General features: G+C 40.6%; 1 protein-coding gene across 1 annotated transcript in view; it reads right to left on the bottom strand.

The window, feature by feature from the left end:
- Positions 1–22152, bottom strand: part of TNPO1 (transportin 1) — a 3819238-nt gene that overhangs the window by 1691442 nt on the left and 2105644 nt on the right. The window lies entirely within an intron of this gene.

The following is a 22152-nucleotide window of genomic DNA, read 5'->3' as shown; positions in this document are numbered from 1 at the left end:
TATATATTATATATTTCCTTAAAAACAACAAGATACTTAAGAGGAAAGATATATATATATGTAAACAAGAAATGGAAACTGTGGAACCATAACTTTGAAAACTGGACAAATTCAACTGTGTGAAACAAGATCAGGAAACTTATATAAAGATATTGAGCATAACAAAGTCATTTTATAACTAAATAAAAAGTGGTATGAGTAAAAACACACAAATTGATAAACTGTAGATTCTAAAAAGTTCTTGTACACAACATATATATACATTTTTCCAATCTTATGCAAATGTTTGTCTCCACAAAGGTGAAGATAAATTGCAAGAGTAACATCTAAGTAACTTCAGATACTGAAAAAAATCATACTGTATTTAACATAAATAATGCAAACTGGACCCCCAAAAAAACACAGGGGAGAGATGGGATTAGTAATAATGACTTAGAAACACTTCAGAATGAATGTGAAGCACCAGTTACCTGGTAAAGACCTCTTATTCACTAGGTCAGAGTATGTGGAGATTCATCAGGATTGGGGAACATGCACTTACTAAAGCCATCTTTAAGGGAAAGGGGACTAGTACAAACATGTAAGTTTACTTTCTTGTTGTGGAAAAAATAATGGAGAAGGTTATTTTGGATATATTATTGTCAGAACTGGAAAAGCTAAAATTGAAGCAATTCATCATCATGCACATGTTGAAAAAAGATCTGTAACTACCTGCAACATGTTCTACAATAATTATAACAGCTAGAAATTAAAAAGTTAGCCGCAACGTAATTTATATAGACCTATCTTCAGCCTTTGAGAGAGTCATATAAAAACACTGATCAATGAAGTATAACTAGATATTAATGCAATCATGCATGGTTTACAAATAGCAAATGGCAAGTATCATACAGCAATTGCACAAGTGAAATTCTAGGTTGCAGTGAGGGTGTCCCATAGGGCTCTATCCTAGGCCCACACTTGTTTAGGTTGTAGTTTTCACATCAGTCTTTTTATCTGACATGTTCCACAGTCTATATGCAGATGGCACGAAAATGAACAAACCGACTGCATCTTTTACAGACAAGGCACGTCTGCAAAAGAACTTGACTAATTCATCATTTGGGCACAAGAGAATAATATGCTGAAACATACATACATCAAAAACTAAGCCCATGCAATTTGGGATACAGACTGAAGGGTGAATATTTAATGAAGTACACAGTGAGTTAAAACTGTAGATTCATTTAAGGTCCTGAATACATGGGTAGATACATAACTTTTTTTTCTTGATCAGATCAACTGATTAATTAATGACAGTTATAAAACTGCAGACTATATAAAAAGATTTATAAAATCTTGGAAACCAGAAATGATGAAATCAGTTTTTGTAAGACTCAAACTAGAGTACAGAATAATAATAATAATAATAATAATAGTAATAATAATACAGAAGCCCTATAGGAAAACTAGAAAGGGTATATTTGAAAGGGAACAGTGAAAATAAACCAAGGGCATCCACACGTGAAAATCTAAATTGTTATGAAATATTTAAATATTTGGTTGTGTACAGTGTTACATACAGATATTTAAGAGGAGATCATATTCAGGTACACAAGGCACTAGGAGACAACTACCTCTACGAATTTATGTACTCACCATAACTAGGCATGTGTTGTTCATTTTCATTCTTCCTCAACAAATGGGTTATAGATCCGACTCGGCTGCATACTATAAACTTTGGATCCAACTCTTGAGCTCCTCCCTCTACCCATAATGCCCCCAGTCCACCCCCAATACCTCAGATTGAGTTTGCTGCCAATAGTATTCATCAAGTAATGAAAAGAGGAAAAACATATATTAGAGAAGGGCTCAAACCTGGAACTACGGGTTCCAAAGGTCCATCAGGTCACTCCAGAAGATGACAGGAAGGGGGGAGGAGTTCAGGAAGAATGAAAATGGACAACACAGATGCCTATTTATGGTGAGTACATAACTTTTAAATCTGATGTCCTTTTCAATTTTCAACAAATGGGACAGCTCCCAGTTACGTGAATCTTGGGTGGCCCTCATAGAAGGATATTCTGGAGATCCTCTGAACCAAAGGCAGCTCTACTTCTGGAAATTAGGACCAGTTTGTAATGAGTAACAAAGGTATGAGCATTGGACCATGTGGCTGCTGCTCAAATATCAATAGAGTTCTTGACCAAAAAGCAGATGAAGTGGCCATGGCTCTAGTAGAATGGGATTTAGGCATTCGTGGAAGAAAAAGGCCTTGGGAATAAATCCAGGTAATGTCGTTGATTATCCAATTGGCTAATGTGACTTTAGAGAATGGACAACCCAGGTGATTTGGTGAAAAGGAGAACAGTCTGTCTGTTTTTCTGAACTCCTTTGTCCTGTGCAAATAGAAATGTGACTGTCCATGCATACCTAGAAGATAAAGCATGTATTCTCCATTGTTTGAGAAATTTGGAAGGAAGACCGGTAAATGAATGGTTTGGTTAATATTACACTCAGAAGCCACTCTGGGCAAGAAAGAAGGGTTGATTCATAAGGTAACCCTGCCTTTATTAAAAACAATGCAAGAGGTCTTAGATTAAAGAGCCTGGAGTTCAGAAATCCTTTTAGTTGAAGTAATAGCCATTAAAAAGGCTGTTTTCTAAGACAAAACTTTAAGTCAGCTTTTGCTGAAGGTTCAAAGGGTTTTTGAGTCAAACCTTGCAGTACCCACTGTTAGATTCCAGGGCGGTGATGGGTCTTTTACTGAATGTCTAAGGAAGGAAGGCACCTTTTACGAATGCCGTACATAACTTGGAAGCATACTTTTTGTCCTCTAAATAAAAATTTGATATGGCTGCCAACTGTACTTTGATTGTGGAAAAACTAGCACCTTCTTTAAAGAGAGAAGCTAAAAAATCTAGTACAGCAAGGACAGGGCAGTAAAAGGGTCAATGTTATTTCTCAGAGCCCAAAAAGAAAATATTTTCCATTTACTCTTGTAAATCCTTTTGATGGAGTCTTTCTGAGATAACAATATGGCCCATACTGGGGAAAGAAAGCCTGGGCTGTCTAGTTATTAATGGAACTGGAGAAATCATGCGGTAAAGCCTGCGGGCTGGGATTGTGGGATGATTCATCCCCAAGGGATGTGAAAAAAGATCTGGACTTGGGTCCAGTATCCAGGGAGGATAACAAATAAGAGACCAATGGAAGGGGAACTACACCTGGTGGGGCCAAAATGGGGCAATGAGGATGACTGAGCTTTTCAGCTGATGGGCTTTCTGTAAGAATTTTGGAATCTGAGGTACTGAGGGGATAGGCGTATGGGAGACCGTAGGGCCAAACGTGGACTAGAGCATTTCTCTGTGACTTCCCCTGAGGGGGGATCAGGGCAAAATACCTGCTTATTTGTAATTGTGGGGAGATGCAAGGAGAATGCAGCATGGTTGTGGGGAGATAAAAGGAGAATGCAGCATGGCTGGCTCCAAAAGCAGAAAATTTTCTTGGCCACTGACTGACACCATTTATGGGATCATCAGAATGGACCTGTTGAGGTTGTCCACTAGTATGCTGGATTTCCCTGGAATGTACAAGAAAGCAGTTGGAGATCATCACCTACTGCCACACCCTCATGGTTTCTTGGCAAAGGGGGTAGGATTGAGTTTCCTTTTGCTTGGTGATGTACCAGACCAGAGACGTACATTTGGTATGAATCTCAATGGTCCCTAGAGGAAGAGCATCTTGAAATGCCTGCAGTGCTAAAAGGACTGCTCTCATTTCCAGAGCACTGATATGGAAACTGGTCTCTTGGGGGTACCACATATGCCTTGGACCATCCTTCCCAAGAAATAAGCCCATTCCCACCCCAGGTGGGAGGCATCTGAAGTCACTGTGACCAACAGGAGAGGAAGAACGAAAGGCCAGTCTAAATAAATGTCTGACTGGACCCACCAGTGAACATGGAGTTTACATACTTTAGTAAGTTTGACTGGAAACAATAAGGGCTGTTGAAGAAATGACCATTGAACAGCTAGAGTCCACTGAAGGACACACAAAAAAGAGCAAGCTAAGGGGACAAAAACTACGGCCACTTCCATGGAACCTAAAGCTTTAAGAATTAGTCTTGCAGAAGGAGTATGAGATGGAATTTGATGAACCTAAGATCTGAGTGTACATACATGGTGAGAAGGTAAGGAAGCAATATGGGTTTGTTGTGTTCAGATGGGCACCAATAAGCTCCAGGCTCTGTACTGGTACCAGTTTTGATTTGGCAAAGTTGATTGTTGCACCTAGTGGCTGACAAATCTGGAGCAAAGTGTCCCTGGACTGCTCTAAGAGATGCATGGTTGGTGCGGTCAGAAGCCAGTCATCTAGACATAGAAACACTTGGAATCCTTGTAGCCTCAGAGGTGCTGATATCACTGCCATACACTTGGTAAACGCCTGGGGGTTGTGGTGAGTCCAAAGGGCAAGGCTCTGAACTGGTAGTGACCGGCTCCCAGCCGAAAGGTCTCCAAGAGCACCTGTCTATTTTGATGTGATAGTGCACATCCTGAAGATCTACACAGCACACCCAATCATCCTTGTGTAGATAATGTAGAATGGACTGAACTGTGACCAATCATTACTTTGATTTTTTCACAAATTGGTTTAATTTCCTTAGATCCAAACTTGGTCTCAGATCTTCCTGTCTTTCTTAGCATTAAAAATAATCTTGATTAAGTTCTGAACCCCATTTGGTCTGGTGGGACCTCCAGGATAACTCTTTTGTCTAGTAGCTCCCCTCTGACTAGGTGGAACATCAGGGAGCTTCCCTTCTGGAGGCGGGAATCTGGGAAAAGAGTATGAAATAACCAATCTCTTGATATTATTTTTAGCACCTAAGTATCTTATGTTATTGCAGCCCAGACTTCTGTGTGCAAGAACAAATGTCCCCAGACTGCCTCCAGAGATGGGTAGTTGGGCAGCACTTCAAGAGCACTGATAGGGTCTATCTAGAAAGGAATCTCGGGAACCCTGACTTTGCAGGCCTCCTCTGCCATGGTGATGGCATCTTTCATTCAAACCTCCTCTTCTCTCTCTAAAGGAGTTGTCTCTACACAAGTCATTGAAAGGTCCCTGGGATTTTTGGAACAACATTTTCTTGCCACCTCTCTGATTCCTTGAAAAAGATCGTTGAGGGGTGGAACATTTAATTCCTATGACAGACAGGGTTCACTGCAGGTATGCATTTCTTTTACAGACAGGCCAAACAAGGATGTAGCATCAAAAGGAACATTGATGAAAGAAAACTTGAAAGGCTCCGGAAAGTCGCATAGCCACATCCAAGCATGTCTCCTTATGACAATCCCTGAACTGACTTGCCCATGAGGCACCTTCTGCTGCATGGGAGATTAAACTCATGGACGCACTGGAAATAGACAAGAGAGTAGCCAGCTGAGGATGATGATATTTTGAAATCCTCTGCAGAAGTAAACTCCGAGAGAGAGAGAGACCGCAAAACTCTACTACTGCCGATCATGAGCGGACAAGTGATCCACTGTGGTGACCCCTAACAGAGAAAAGCCAGAAGAAGATGAGAGAGAGAGTTTGATAATTCTTTGCTCAGATCTCTCTGAAGTCTTATAAAGAGTGCCAGGTAATTCAGGGACCTAAGACTGAAGGATGCTGAAAGCAAATGCATGCTTTCCAAATCTGTCCAGCACCTTAGACTCTCTGTTAGGAGGGTGGACAGAGGAGCTATGCACTGCTAGCTCCTTTATGGTGGCTGCCGCCACAACCATTGCATCAACAGGTACTCCTTTGCTCTAGTGGGGTTTATCCTTTGTCAGGGTTAAAAACTTGTCTGGGTGGCACGAGATGGGTGCAACAGAATCTGGCTCCTTCCATGGCCGGTGACAGACTAGGTTGATAAGCACATCAGCCAGAGATTCACCCTAGACATAGATGGGCCAGTACTAAAAGCTTTCAGTAATACTGAGTCCTCAGAAGAAGGACAATCAGTGGACCAACCACCTTTCTGCTTAAGGCTCTCTAAAATGTCTCTGCAGATCAGAGTGTAAAGTGTGTGTGCTTGCATTTTTAAGAAGCATATGAGGCTGTACTTGCACGTATATAACCCACACACTTGCACAACCCTTAGTGCCATTTTGAAGGAACAGCTAGAGAGTGAGCATGCATGATCACAGTCATTAATTGTATACTAGTTACTTAAGTTACAGTCTACAGTCAAAAATAGTAATGTGTTTGTATATAGCAAAGCTGCTTGAACAGAACACACGAATATTCACTTATTCGTGTCCTAACACGAAAGCGACATGGTAACAGAACCGGGATGGAAGAGAGAAGAATATTCCAAGCCATGAGATGTAAAGATGACAGCTAAGGTAAAACTGAGAGAAAAGAGCACAAACATAACCAGAAAGAATTAAAGAGAATGAGAAATAAAACAAATTATTTACTCGATGCGAAAGACAATAAAGGGGCATTACAAGTTTAAGCGGAAGGCACGAAAAGTTTGTTAACTAAAGAAAACTTTTAAGATGAAAGTATTTGATGAAGCGATTAACTATAAAGCAAAACAAGTATGTTTAACGCAAAAAAACAAGTATGTTTAAAGCAAAACAAGTGTGTTTGAGGCAAAGTTGGGCATGTTTAGAGTAAACAAGCACAACAAAAGTATTTTGAGCATGAAAAGGGCTTAAATGAGCAAAACAATTACAATAAGAAAAGAAAAAGCCACATAAGCAAAAATAAAGCAAGGCGACTGCATGTGTATGGGGCAAGGTGCTCTGTTTGGGCATAACTACGACTTCGTATTGTATCAAGGGAGTAACTAAAGTTATTTGAAGTATCTCAGTGTGTGTTTATGAATGCGCATGTATTTCGAAAAGTTCATTGTGTGCAAAGTGCAACTATTTCATGCAGTCCAGTCAAAGTATAGCTATTTCGAAAAGTTCTTGCACTGGGTGTCTATTCGCAAAGTGCTGCCATTACAGAGTGCTTCTTGTACTGTAAAGGTCCTAGCAAGGTACCGCCATTTTGGGAACATTTCACTGTGTTGTATGCATTTATTCGCAAAGCGCAATTACTTTGAAAGTTATTCAGTTTTGGGCAACCAATGTTTGATTTATTCACATTGTATAGTTGCTTGATATGTTTCTTACACTGATAAGAGGTGTTTTCTTGCAAAATACGACATTATAAGAATATCACAGTATTACAGCGCACGTGAGTTATTTAGTCGCATCATAAAGTTCTCAAATGCTTCTTAAAGTAGCGACTTTAACAAGTAATGGTGCATGACAGTAGCATTTCTGCCTTTATCAATAAAATTCCAGAAATATAGCAAGTGATGATAAATTACTTTAGCATTTCTGCCTTTACCAATAATTTTCTGAAACCATTGAAAAGCCAGAGATGTTTATTTCACAAAAGTCCAGTTATTCAAAAGCACAAGTTCCTTCATTTGCATAATTCTGATAAGTCCAACAAAAATATAAGTTCAGAGCACGAAGGCACTGGACAAGTTCTGTTTATGCCAGAAACTTCTGTATATGTGTATGTGTATATATTCATGCTTATTCGCAAAACCTTCGCTGGTATTTGTTAATTTGGCAGGTGGATTTTGAAAACCCCTACCACTTGAGTTTGATCAGAATATTGCAGAGAACTGGACAATATTTGAGTAAGAGTACGATATTTGCACACAAGCAGCTTATGCAGATAGAGATGCACGCACCAGGGCATGCATTTTGCTAAACCTAGCAGGGTCAGAGGCCATAAGAGTGTTCATTGTGTATGCAACAGCAGTGCATGAAGGAGAAGGTGCAGACCACCATACTGTTGTACAAGCTGAATCAAGGGAAGACCCAGAGTGTTTGAAGCGCAAGTTTATAGTAATGTGCAACCCCCAGACATATGTTACATTAGAGAGGCATTTATTTTACACGAGAGATCAGGAAACATTTGCAGCTTATATAACGGACTTGAGAAACACAGCTAAGATGCATCGGTTTGGTGATCTAAAAGATGAGCTGATGCTTGTATGTGGTATTAATAGTGGTGCTGTGAGATGGATTCTACTTCGTGACAGTGATTTAATGCTGAATAAAGCCACAGAGATTAGTCAAATCCATGAGGTGACAGAAAAACATACAAGCACAGTATGCAACATGTGACAAACAAGAATGGGCCTAAACACGTGGGAACTACAGGATTTCCAAAGAAGCCACAAGGTTTTCTAGAAAGTTCCGGGAAAAGTGCCAGCTCAGAGCACACAAACGTGAATCAGCAAAATCCAAATCTAGCTTTATTGTCAACTGTCGCAACTGTGGTACGAATCATGAGTCTAAAAGAGAGAAGGGCTTGGCATTTGGTCAGCAATGTCACAACTGTAAAAAATGGAACCATTTCCAAAAGTTTTGTAAGTCAAGAAGCCTCACACAGTTGTAAAGAAAGGTCAGACAAAAAAGCAAGTTGATCAAGTAGAGTAGAAACAGTCAGCTTTCTATGCAGATGGTATATCAGTGCTTGGTGAAAGAGTTGATGCAGTAAACTTATTAATAAGAAGTGAAGTGTTTTGTATGGTCTGGATTAATGGAAAATCCAGAGTTCAGAGTAGACACTGAGTCAAAGTGTAATGTTATATCAGTAGACACATTTGCAAAAGTGAGAACTAATGAATAACTCAATGTAACCAGTACTGCGAGACTTGTTGCTTATGGAGGTGAAGAAATTCAAACAGAAGGTTCAGTGACACTTTCACGTTATTTGGCTGAGAACTGTTACAACTGGTTATTCTACGTAGTCCGAAGACCAGTGTAATCTTTACTGGGTCTCAAAGACAGTTTGAGAATGAATCTGCTTTCTTTTGCTAAAAATGTTCATCATGTGAGTGCAGTTCAGAGTTTCTATTTCTCCGAAGCCATTTTCTCAGAGTATGCTTCCAGTTGTATATTTCATGAAGTCAGACCCAGAGATCACTCCAGTAGTGAGACCAGCAAGAAGAGTTCAGATAGTGATGCAAGATGAAGCTAAAGCTCAGCTGGATAAAATGGTGCAGCAAGGTGCGATTTGTTCAGTCACAGAACCAACTGAATGGGTGTCATCCATGGTAGCCGCTCACAAGAAAGGCCCAGATGAAATCAGAATATGCATTGACCAAAGAGATTTGAACAAATCATTAAAAAGACAGTATCATCCAATGCGCACAGTTGAAGCTGCAGCTTTAATACCGGATGCCACTGTATTTTCTGTTTTGGATGCAGAGAGTTCATTTTGGCAAGTGACACTGGATTGCAAATCCTCATTTCTAACTACTTTTGGTACTGCGTTTGGCAAATACAAATTCCTAAGGATGTCATTTGGAATAAATTCTATAAGTGAAGTTTTTCAGAATGTAATTATATAAATATTTTCGGGTTATCCTTGTGCCATAATAGTAGATGAGCTGTTGGTTGGAGGCAATGGTGAAGCAGAGCATGACAAAAACCTCAAGAAAGTTCTAGATAGGGCACGGGAAGTGAACTTAAAGCTCAATCCTCTGAAGTGCAAATTCAGACTTCCAGAAGTTACGTACATACGTCATTTGTTTACAAGTATAGGGCTTGACACCAGACCTGGACAAGCAAGCAGCTATTCTAGAGAGGTCAGCGCCAGATAATATACAAAGTTTACAGTGTTTTCTAGGCATGGTCAACTATTCTGGAAAGTTTATACAAGACTTCAGTGAGTTAACAGCATCTTTAAGAGAATTGACATGCAAAAATGTTGCATGGTCATGGTTGGAACATTATCAGAAGGCATTTGAAAACCTTAAGCAGAAAATTGCCACCCCACCTATGTTAAGATACTATGATCTCAACAAACCAGTTATTCTTTCCTGTGAGGCTTCAAAATTTGGCCTAGCTAAAGTTATCCTTCAAGAGGACAGACCAGTAAGCCTATACATCTAGAACACTAACCCAAACTTAGATGCAATATGCTCAAATTGAGAAACAGCTTTTGGCTATAGTATTTGCATGCTCCAGGTTTCATGATTATATTTATGGTCGAGCTATTTAAATTGAAACTGATCAACAATAGCCAAAGTTATCCTTCAAGAGGACAGACCAGTAGCCTATACATCTAGAACACTAACCCAAACTAAGATGCAATATGCTCAAATTGAAAAAGAGCTTTTGGCTATAGTATTTTCATGCTCCAAGTTTCATGATTATATTTATGGTCGAGCTATTCAAATTGAAACTGATCAACAACCTCTAGTTTCTAAAGAAGACTATGCATTCTGTGCCAACAAGATTACAAAGAATGATGCTCAAATTGCAAAAGAACAATTTCAAATTGGTCTACACTAAAGGTAAACTGCTTTATCTGCCTGATTCATTATCCAGATCTCCTAGAAATACAACAGAACAGCTTGATGCAGAGACTTTTAACTTTGATATGTCAGTGCGTAATTTTCTACCACTAGACTTGAGTTAAGAGATCACACTCAGACTGATCCAATTTCACAGAAGATCAATCATTATATTAATGTCGGAGAGCCGTCAAAGCAATATAGTGCATCACCTGAGGTGCAAGGGTATTTTCCTTACAGAGATGAACTGCTGATGGAAGATAGCATTATTTTCAAAGGTCCTAAAATTGTTGTTCTTGCTTCGTTACAACAAGAACATACACAGATTTTGCATCATGATCACCCAGGATCCACATCCAGTAAGAGAAAAACAAGAGAATTGGTATTTTGGCCCTCATTATCAAAATACATTGATATAGTTGTTTCTTCTTGTTCAGTATGCAATAGTACTAGACTGCATTCGCAAAGAGAACCACTTCAGCTAAATCCAGTTCCTGAACTACCTTGGTCTACTGTAGCAACGGATATTGAGTGGAGCAGTCAACACTACTTATTTTTGGTAGACTCTTATTCAAATTGGTTTGAGATTAATCTACTATCAAACTTAACCTCAACTACTGTTATTACTAAGTTGAAACATTATTTCTCAGTTCATGGTAGTTCACACAAACTTTTTTCTGACAATGGTATTCAAAATTCATTAGCCAGTTGTTTCAGACATTTGCAAAGGAAATAAACTTTGTACATATCACTAGTAATCCTGAATATCCTTAGTCCAATGGTCTAGCTGAACAAGCAGTACAGAGTGCAAAGCAATTACCTGAAAGATCAAAGCGTGACAATAACAATGTATTCTTCAATTTACTTAATCTCAGAAACATACCCCGTGATGATATATTTGGCTCACCTGTTCAAAGACTACTTTCCAGGCAAACTAGAACTATGCTACCTATTTTTTTAAGTTTATTGCAGCCTACATCTAAGAACACTGAAACCATCAAGGCTCAATTGTTTAAGAAGCGTAAAAAACAGAAATCTAGTTTTGACAGATCGAGCATATAACTTTGTCCACTGAGGGAAGGAGAGATGGTACGAATCTAGACAACAAAAGGTTTTGATCGAATAGGACAGATTACAGGCATCTGTGCAGAGCAGAAATCTTACTTGGTAAACTCCGAAGGAGTGGAGTACAGGAGAAATTGCCAACATCTTCCTGTACCAGAACCGTCATCATCATTGCAATCACAATACTGTATCTGTGATACAAACTCTAAACCCTAGAGCGAGTCAGACACTGCTTCCAAACCAGAATGTGTTCAAAAGTTTGATTCTGTTCCAGAAAATGATTTGAACATTCCACAGGTCAACCATTTTGCAGAAACTGTCCCAGTTGCTAAATCTAATTCCCAGTTTTATGTCACACAATATTGATGAGTGTCTAAACCAAATGTGAAATACACAGTAACATGGACTTGATTGTACATACCTTTATGTTTAATATTGTATAATGCACGTCTACAGATTACCTATGATTTCAGCATCCCAAACAGTTTCATAACAATTGTATGATCTACTTCTCAAAGAGGGAGGATGCAGAGCAGAGTGTAAAGTCTGTGTGCTTGTATCTTTAAGAAGCATGCAAGACTGTATGTGCACGTATACAACCCACACACGTGCACAACCTTAGTGCCATTTTGAAGGAGCACCTAGGGAGCGAGCATGCATGATCATAGCCATTAATTGTATACAAGTTACATAAGTTACAGTCTACAGTCAACAACAGTAATGTGTTTGCATACAATAAAGCTGCTTGAACAGAACCCATGAAGATTAGTTTATTCGTACCTTAACATGAAAATGACAGTCTCCAAATGAGACATAGTCAGGTGGTGATCTGGGGGATCCTTCCTCTCTTATAAAATCAGCATCTTTAATGAGAGATTCCAAGGGGGAATCTACAGTGCAATGAAAAAGTATTTGCCCCCTTCCTGATTTCTTATTTATTTGCTCGTTTGTCACACTTAAATGTTTCCGATCATCAAACAAATTTAAATATTAGACAAAGATAACCCAAATAAACACAAAATGCAGTTTTTAAGTGATCTCTTACACTAAACGGTTTAAAGAGAGAAACTAACATCTCTGCAGATACTCTGTACATAGCTGTACCTATAGGTATAAGAGAAACTAACATATTTGTATATATTTCTGAATATAAACTGTATTCTTCATAGACTTGAAATGTGAGACTGCATCTTGCATGTTAATTCAATATGTTTGTGCATACACTGCAACTTGCTTGTTAAGTCTGGAGCTTTTCTCCCCGGGCCTCTGTGGAAAATAGACATGTATCCAGTCGGACTATCCCAGTCAACAAATGTAAAATAATAAATAATTTTATTTATTAAGGAAGAGACTATCCAAACCTACATGGTCCTATGTGAAAAAGTAACTACCCCCCTTATTAAATCATGAAGTAACTGTGGTTAATCACATTTTTTGCAAAGCTGAGTTCAATTTCACTAGCTACACCCAGGCCTGGATTACTGCCAGATCTGTTGAATCAAGAGATCGCTTAAATAGAACCTGTCAGACAAAGTGAAGTAGGCCAAAAGATCCCAAAAAGGAAGACTTCATGAAATGATCTAAAGAAATTCCGGAACAGATGAGAAACAAAGTAATTGACATCTATCAGTCTGGAAAAGGTTACAAAGCCATTTCTAAAGCTTTGGGACGCCAGCGAACCACGATGAGTGCCATTATCCACAAATGGAGAAAACATGGAACAGTGGTGAACCTTCCCAGGAGTGGCCGGCCTACAAAAATTACCCCAAGAGCGCAGCGACGACTCATCCAAGAGGTCACAAGAGAACACACAGCATCTAGAGAACTGCAGGCCTCACTTGCCTTAGTTAAGGTCAGTGTTCATGACTCAACCATAAGAAAGACTGGGCAAAAATGCCATGCATGGCAGAGTTCCAAGATAAAAACCACTGCTGACCAAAAAGAACATAAAGGCCCATCGGGAAAATATTCTGTGGACTGAAGAAACAAAAGTTGAGCTTTTTGGGAGGTGTGTCCCCCCCGTTACATCTGGTGTAAAAGTAACAGCATTTCAGAAAAATATTATCATGCCAGCAGTCAAACATGGTGGTGGTAGTGTGATGGTCTGGGGCTGCTTTGCTGCTTCTGGACCTGGACGACTCACTGTGATTGATGGAACCATGAATTCTGCTCTCTACCAAAAAATCCTGAAGGAGAATGTCCGGCCATCAGTTCGTGACCTCATGCTGAAGGGCACTTGGGTTCTGCAGCAGGACAATGATCCAAAAACACACCAAAGTCCACCTCTGAATGGCTTAAAAAAAAAAATGAAGGCTTTCGAGTGGCCTAGTAAAAGTCTGGACTTGAATGAAATTGAGATGCTGTGGCATGACCTTAAAAATGCGGTTCATGCTCGGAAACCCTCCAATATGGCTGAATTAAAACAATTCTGCAAAGAAGAGTAGGCCAAAATTCCTCAACAGCGATGTGAAAGTCTCATTGCCAGTTATCGCAAATGCTTGACTGCAGTTGTTGCTGCTCAGGATGGCACAACCGGTTATTAGGTTTAGGGGGCAATTACTTTTTCACATATGGTCATGTAGGTTTGTATAATTTTTTTCCCTTAATAAATAAAATCATCACTTAAAAACTGCATTTTGTGTTTAGTTGGGTTATCTTTGTCTAAAATGTATATTTGTTTGATGATCTGAAAAATGTTGTGTGACAAACATGGAAAAAAATAAGAAATCAGGAAGGGGGGAAAATACTTTTCCATTGCACTGTATATGTGCCTCCTCATGCACATTTTCTTGCAGTGAGCCTCCTCAGGGGTATGTTCTGGAGTGGTGTGAAGGGAAGTTCTTCAACAGGAACAGACTGGAAGCTAGGAGGAACTGGCTGTCCCTGTGGCTTGGGTCTGGTGGATAAGAGACTTAGGGACACAGGTGGACAGCGGTCTCACCTTCGATAACCACATCGCCACAACAGTCAGGAAATCCTTCCATGTGGCACACCTCATCACTAAGGGCTTTTCATCCAGAAAAAAGGAGGTCATTGTCCCACTGTACTCATCCCTCATTAGACCCATTATAGAATACAATGCCCTGTTTGGTATGTACCTCTCAAGACATCTGCAACAACTGGAAAGGCCACAGAAATACCTCACTAAAAGAATCACAGGCCTAAAGCAGTTGCCCTACGCTGACCGCCTTAAAAAACTCCACCTATACTCTGTCGCATATCATCTACTCAGAGGCGATCTTTGCTTAACATACAAGGCCATGTCAATCCCAGAGCTGTTGGACATGCTACACTTAAAGAAATCCCAATCCCTCAGAGCCAGACGCTCCAGGGAGCTAAATCTTGTCATCACAATAAACAAAACATGCTGGAGGGATAGGTTCCTGACCCAGAGACTCCCCAGACTCTGGAATAGATTGCCCATACATGTCAAGCAGAGTGCCTCTTTGGTCCTCTTCAAAAGGAACCTTGACGATTGGATGGGAGAAAGGAAATTCATCCTGGGGATCACATCAGTCGCCCTGCTAGACAGGGGTCCAGGGGAAGTAAATAGTGTGGGATGAAATAGCCAGGAAATTGTTATGGCTAAGCTTGTATAGGCCCTAGGGCTGATAGCCTAGTACCAACCTATGAACCTATGGAATCAGACCTCTGAACCATAGACAGTTGAGGGGTAGGATCCGAAGGCGGATGACAGACTGGATCCCTAGAAGGAGAAAAGATCCTTGCCACCACCTCGAAGGCAGACTGACCCAGGGAAGGTGTGGCCAGCCGCACCAAAGTTAAATGGTCTAGACTATGCAAATCATGGCTCCGACCCGATCAGTGCTTTGAAGAGGGAACCAGACCCGAAATGTCTAACGCTGAGGCTCCAAGGGGTAGGCATGGATCCGAAAACAATGGAGTAGACCTTGGCTATACAGATCTGATGCTTTGGCTCAGGGACTCTTCCCGATCTGAAGGCATAGGAGCAGGACTAGTTAAAGACATGGTCAAAGTTGAAGAGGCAATTTGCTTCAGATCGGACATCGGAACTCTTGGGACTGTCAGCTCCTGGGGCTCTAAAACAAAGGACAGATCGGAGAAGGGGAGAAAATTGTACTGGCAGTGGCAGGAAGGCTCATTGATCAGATAAAACCCCCATCTGGATCTGAGCTCTGAGGAACTTTCGCATCATTCTATCCATATCTGCTTCAGAAAGACTCATGAGGGATGTAGTGGATAGAGGTCTGGAATGCTTTTCATGTGTCTGCATAAAAGGAGAGTAGAGCAGAAGGGAGACAGGATCCACCACAAACTCAAGTGAGCAAGTCCTTGGCATGTATGATGTGCTAGGCAAAGATCCAATGATTTTGGTAGGGCTAGAAGAGATGCTAATAGGATCCGAAGACTTAGCATTGGAAAGTTCTGGATCTGTAGTTTGTCGTTTTGGATCCAAGGATTACTGAATTTGAAATGCCGGCTCCCATGAAGTTTTTGGAGACTTCGGCGGTGACTGTTTAGTATTTACTTTGTTATGAGGGAACTTAAGATTCACTGGGGGTTTGATCCCCTGAAGAGGATGAAGATGTAGGTGACAGCAGTCCCTTACAGACAAGCTTGCTATACCTTTTGGTAATGGCTCTTGAACCAAATGCTGCACAAATAGTTCAGTTTGTATTTAAGTGAGCCAGCGTAGCGGTAAACACATTCCCTGTAGGCATCCAAGTTAGGGATTATATGCCCACAGGAAATGCATTTCTTCAGACCTGTCAGCTTATCAGCCATGACCGAACAAAGTTAGAGATAGAAAACACTACAAAAAGACTGATTTTTATTTTTTTTTTAATTAAGAAAAATACTAGCAATGGTAATATAGAATACCCTGTTTGAAAAGGGCAGGAAATAAAGGGGGATAGAAAGAAGAGTACTAACAATGCTGCTTGAAGTAATATCAGAATAGTAAAAAGACCTGATGCAGCAAAAAACATTAAAATTATGAGGGAAGTTGTAAAATGCAGAGAAATGAGAGAGAATTACAAGGGAAATAAATAAATTAATTTAAAAAGAAAAAAATGCTCTTGCAGTTAAGAATACAATTAAACAAATGCTGCCAGAGAGGATCCTATGTCTGAGCGTGATTGCAGCAAACGGGATCTGGGATATTGGGGATTGACTAGGGCATTATGGGTAGAGGGAGGAGCTCAAGAGTTACATCCAAAGTCTATAGCAGTGGCAGAGTCGGATCAGAGGATTGGATCCATAAACTATTCACTGAGGAAGAATAAAAAGGACAACATCAGATATACAGAATTATCAGAAAGAAGCAGAGATTCATCAGACAACCTGTGTAGGAGACATATATAGCCATAAAGAGATGTATTACTTGGCTCTCTGACAGAGTAGCTGATGCAAGGAATACTCTACCAAAAAAATCACTAGTTTAGATAGTTTGAAGAATAAGTTGGACACTTACTAAAAGAATGACTTCTGGTACATCGGCCGACTAGAAGGGCATTATTGCCCTTGCCTGAAATATTTGCATATGTAAATAGGATGGAGCCTGGAATCAGTGTGTGTGTGTGTGTGTGTGTGTGTGTGTGTGTGTGTGTGTGTGTGTGTGTGTGTGTGTGTGTGTGTGTGTGTGTGTGTCATAAGGCTCTGGCAAGTTTTTCCCAAGAACCTTCAGTACAAGTCATGGGCCTGATGGGTGTTGCAGAGGTTTACCAAAAGCAGAACTAAAGCTAGAGGTTTGCCTCCAACTTTCTTAAATATTTACATCTCTTGCAGATTTCATTATCAGTTGGTAAGCCTAAGGAAGTTGCTACGCTGCCTTACATCACCTAATGCAGTCAATGGTGGTTAAGAGCAGACTGCTGAGCTATGATGCCAGTGGGCAAAAGTCTAGGGCTGGCTGTAATACTCAAGGCTTGTAATGGCTTGAGACTAACTACTACAGTAGACCCTGAAGATTTAAAGATAACATGTTTATAGTGAAGTTAGGTTAGAGAGTAGCTAATCTACCAGTACTGAGGAAAAAAAAGAATTGTTATACTGCACAAAGGAATGATAATTTCACACTGTAAAGTTACAACTCCTACTATTATTCAAATGTCCTGTTCATGCTGCAGAACAGGTGCTAGACAATGAACACTGCAGCTTCAATTTACACCATAGAGTAAACACTAACACGAATTACTGCTAATTCTATACAGTTAAAGTTTAGAGTCAGAGATGCTTTGCACTAAACAAAATATTATTTACCCAGAAACAATCACCAATTCTCAGAAAAAAAATGCTAATTTTATACTACTGGTAGAATCAAGATGTTAACTCTGAATACATGTGCACACCAGAGCAGTCAATGGACCTTGGCCACAACAGCTACAACCTGTACAAGCAGAGCGGCCCCTAAGCAGTAACACTAAACAAGACAGAACATTTACCACAACAATTTCTAGGCACTTGTTCCTAAATAATACAACTAACCACAAGAAATGCAATGTACACTTTCAAAACTTCAACTTAACCCACAACACACTACACACTGCAAGTAGTATGACAGAAATTAAGCAATGTTTGCCAAGAATGATGAACACGGTGATGCTCCTATCAGCTATCTGGATATTAAGGGTCTGTATCATACTGTCGAACACTTTGTCAAATCATTATTTATCGAACCCACTTTGTTGAAACCTTTCTTCATCAAATTGCCATTTCATCAAATTTTTTCATAGGGAAAAGCAATGGCTGGCTAACCTAGCGCCTGTCACTAAATACTAAAAAATTTAAACTCACCCAAGTGGGGGGCTGTGCCCCCCCACACCCCGACTAAATATACCAACTCTGAGATCGCACTACAGTGGGGAAAAGGTCAAATCCTCAAGATGCCCTCTAACTAAATTGGGTAGTGACAACCCTCTAACTTAAATGGGCTGACGCTTTCTATTTTTCTTTAACAGTAGGAAAATTAACCGGGATAGGGAAAAACAAGGCCTTAATGGAAAAAACGACAGCCTAAAGCAACAACACAGCAGCGAATTTGTTACGTAACTTAAAAAAAAACAAGAAAATAACACTAACTCTATTCTAAAGTAGAACCAGAAAAATTATGATAATAAAGGTAATATAGGTAAAAAAGGTTGTTCACTTAGCCTGAGCCAAGCCTCCGATCTGTTTAGCGGCAAACGGCTTCACTAGAGCATGATGGGATAGGGATACAGCCACAAGCCAGTGGAAGCCCTTGAGCTTTAGTATGCGGCCGAGTCGGAACTGAGGATAAGTTCCGAACCGAACCAGTAAGAATGAAGCTGAGCTATGACAACATAACATCTAGTAGTACTTGCATTTCTACAACCTTTTGCAATGCCTTTAGTTTAAAAATCTCTGTTTCAGTTTTAGAACTCTAGAGCATTGTTTTGCACACTTCTACAGAAGAATGCAAGAAAAAGCAAAATCAAGTACACCCGAAGCAAGCCCTGGCACAGTTAGCATTGATATAGTTTAACTAAAGGGTAACCTACTAGAAAGTACAGTTGTGTAAAATCTTACTATAATGACAAATGTTCTTCTCTTCACTGTTACAGTATCCATTACACTAGAAATCCCATGCTAAGGGCGGCCCAACATCCAGGGAGTATAAAAAGGCCTTTAGGTTGCTTTAAGGTATGCCATGTCACACGTATGCTCCTTGTGTACTGTAGGGCATGAAGGTGATGTACGGACATACCATCCTCAGAAATAAGAGTCCCAGTGGGAATGCCAGTTCAAGGAAAAAAGATGTAGTCAGTACATCCAGAAGACAAATTAAGCAGAGGGGAGAAGGGAAGGAGTGAATACTGCAAAGTGAGCAGAAGTACATCTACTGTTAATGTAAGATCTTGCACAACTGTACTGTGTCCTTCCATTTCACTGTTGCAGTATTCATTACACTTGGGGGAGTGCCAAAGCTCAGGAAGGAGAGAGGGAAGTGGAAGGACCATCAGAGCCCTCTAGGAAGCCATAAAGGATGGCCCTAGCAAAACTAGCTCTAGCTCTGGAAATTCCATCCAACTTGTAGTGCTTGGTAAATGTACGCACAGACATCCAGGTAGCTACCTCAAGAATAGAGTTAATATCCAAACCCTTGAAAAAAGCACCAGAAGAAGCCACAGCTCTAGCAGAAGGAGCCTTAATAGAACAAAGAAAGCTCTTATCATGAAAGGAATACCAAAAAGAAACTGCTTTTGAGATCCAAGAAGAAATAGCCTGTTTGGACAGAGCTAATCCTAAGGACTTAGGATGAAAAGGAAAATAAAAGCTGATCAGATTTTCTAATACCCAGTCTAACCCAAATAAAATCTGAGTTGTACATGCACATCCAATGTCTGCAGCACCTTCTTCTGGTAGACTGAGGAAAAGAGAGAAATGTTGGCAAATGAATAGAATAATTAAGGGACAATTCATTCACCACCTTGGGCATAAAAGGATTAGTATGCAAGGACACACTATCCTTATGAAGCACCAAAAAGTGAAGCACCAAAAAGTGATGACAAGCCATAAGGGCTTGAAGGTCCGACACCTGTCTGGCAGAATTAAGGGCTAAGAAAAGTACAGTCTTCCAAAAGCAATGTTGCAAGGAAGCTGAAGCTGCAGGCTCAAAAGGAGCGTGACTCAATTTTTCCTAAACAAAATTAAGATTCCAGGGAGGAGGAGGAACAGGCTTCCTGGCAGGGCTAACATGAAGGACATCTTTAAGGAATTGTTTACCTTCAAATCTAGAAGCTAAAGGAGGAGATAAAGTTATACAAGCAGAGACAGCTGATAAGTAGGTCTTAGAAGAATAAATCAACCCAGCATTCAGCAATTCACACAGATAAGAGAGAGCCAAAGGAACATCCACAGAAAGTGGATCCAGGTTGTGAGAAATACACCAAACAGAAAACCTCTTCCATTTGGATAAGTAGGATTTCCTAGTATTGGATTTCCTGGCCTCCTGCAGGACACGAAGCACATCTTCAAAAAAAAAAAAATGTATCTACATGGAATCAAAATCCGATCACCCACAGTGTCAGTTGAAAAGTGGACAGGTGAGGATGGATGAGAGATCCCCTGTCTTGTGTGAGTAGATCCACCTTGTGAGGTAAATTGTGATGACTGCCCTTGGCTAAATGCATAAGAGGGAACCAATGCTGTCTTGGCCAAAAGGGAGTCACCAACAAGATTTTGGGAGCATCCTGTTGAATTATGAACAGGACTTTTGGAATGAGGGGAAGGGGAGGAAAGGTGTAAAGAAACATCTCCTTTCAAAAAAAAAAAGATATGGCACCCACCTTCCAAACCAGAGGACCTGGGACTCTAGCATAAGAGAGGAAGTTGCCTGTTCAGAGGGCAGCCAAAAAGATCTAGTTGAGGAGTACCCCACTGGTGGACAAAGTCCAGAAACACATCCCTGTGAAGCATCTACTCATGGGACTGAGTTAAGGACCTGTTGCTCAGAGTATGTGCCACAATGTTTTGACCTGAGGAAATGTAAACTGCCTGAAGAGTCACTTGATACTAGACAGCAAGATCCCATAGTAAGAGTGCCAACCGGCAAAGATAAGATCTTGCCACCCCCCCCCCCCCATTTGTTTACATAACACATCACTGTGGCATTGTCTATAAACACCTTGAGAGGCCCTGGGGAGAAGAGAGGATGAATGACCTGAAGAGCCAGCAGAACAGCTCTCATCTCTGACACTGATGTGCTCTTTCTGTTGATGAGGCAACCACACCCCCTGCACCTTTAGGGAGCCAAAGCTGCTCCCCATCCCATGTCTGAAGTGACTGTGAACAACTCCTGAAAAGGAAGAGGGGTATGAAAGGAGAGCCCAAGATTTAGAGACAACTGCTGAATCCACCACTGTAGCTCCTCCTTAACACAAGGTAGAAGAAGAACTAAAATGCTAGGGGATGTGCCTGTTGAAGCCAGACTGACTTCAGAAACCACTGAAACTTTCTCGTGGTGTTTAGCCAGAGGGAGCATAGGGATGGTGGATGACATGAGCCCCAGAGCTCTCAGAAATTCCCTGGTTGTTACAGAGGCCAGAGGATGAAGAGTTTAAAAGAAGAAAAAGAGTGTTAAGGCCTTGGGGGGGGGGTAAGGATGCCAGCATAGGCACAGTCTGCATCCTGCATCTCAGAAAAACAAGGAAGAGGAATCCAAAAAGACTTTTTGAAGTTTACTGCAAACCCCAGGCTTTGCAGAAGGGAAATGGCAAACTGAGCATTTTGCAATAAGATCTCTGGAGAGGATGACTGAAATAGGAAGTTGTCCAGGTAAGGAAAGACTTAGATCCCCTGAAGCCTGAAAAAAGCAATCACTGGAGTGAGGCATTTGGTGAATACCCTTGGGGAAGTAGAAAGGCCAAAGGGCAAAGCAGAGAACTGAAAATGCCAGGAAGGAACAGAAAAACATAAAAATTTCCTGTAAAGGGCATGAATCAGGATATGGGGGATAAGCATCTGAGATCCAGAGACACTATATAAGCCTGAGGAAGCAAACTGGGAACAAAGTCTGAACGAACAATATTCAAAAGGAGGGCACCTTCAGAAAAGTGTTTAGATGAAGGAGGTCTAGAATTGGTCTCCAAGAATCTTCTTTCATCGGCACTAGAAACATCCTGCAGTAAAACCCCTCCTCCTTTGGGACAATGGCACTTGACGCCGAGTTAAAAGATCTCAAAGCACCCTTGGAAATAAGGACAGTTGTTTCTTAGGGGGCTGACAAATTCCCATAAAGGGGG

Source organism: Protopterus annectens, chromosome 2.part2 (genome assembly GCF_019279795.1).
Source record: "Protopterus annectens isolate FY-2018-M chromosome 2.part2, PAN1.0, whole genome shotgun sequence".
NCBI classification, from domain to species: Eukaryota; Metazoa; Chordata; order Ceratodontiformes; family Protopteridae; genus Protopterus; species Protopterus annectens.
Note: the sequence above shows the minus strand (reverse complement) of the source record. Positions and strands in the feature narration are given on the sequence as shown.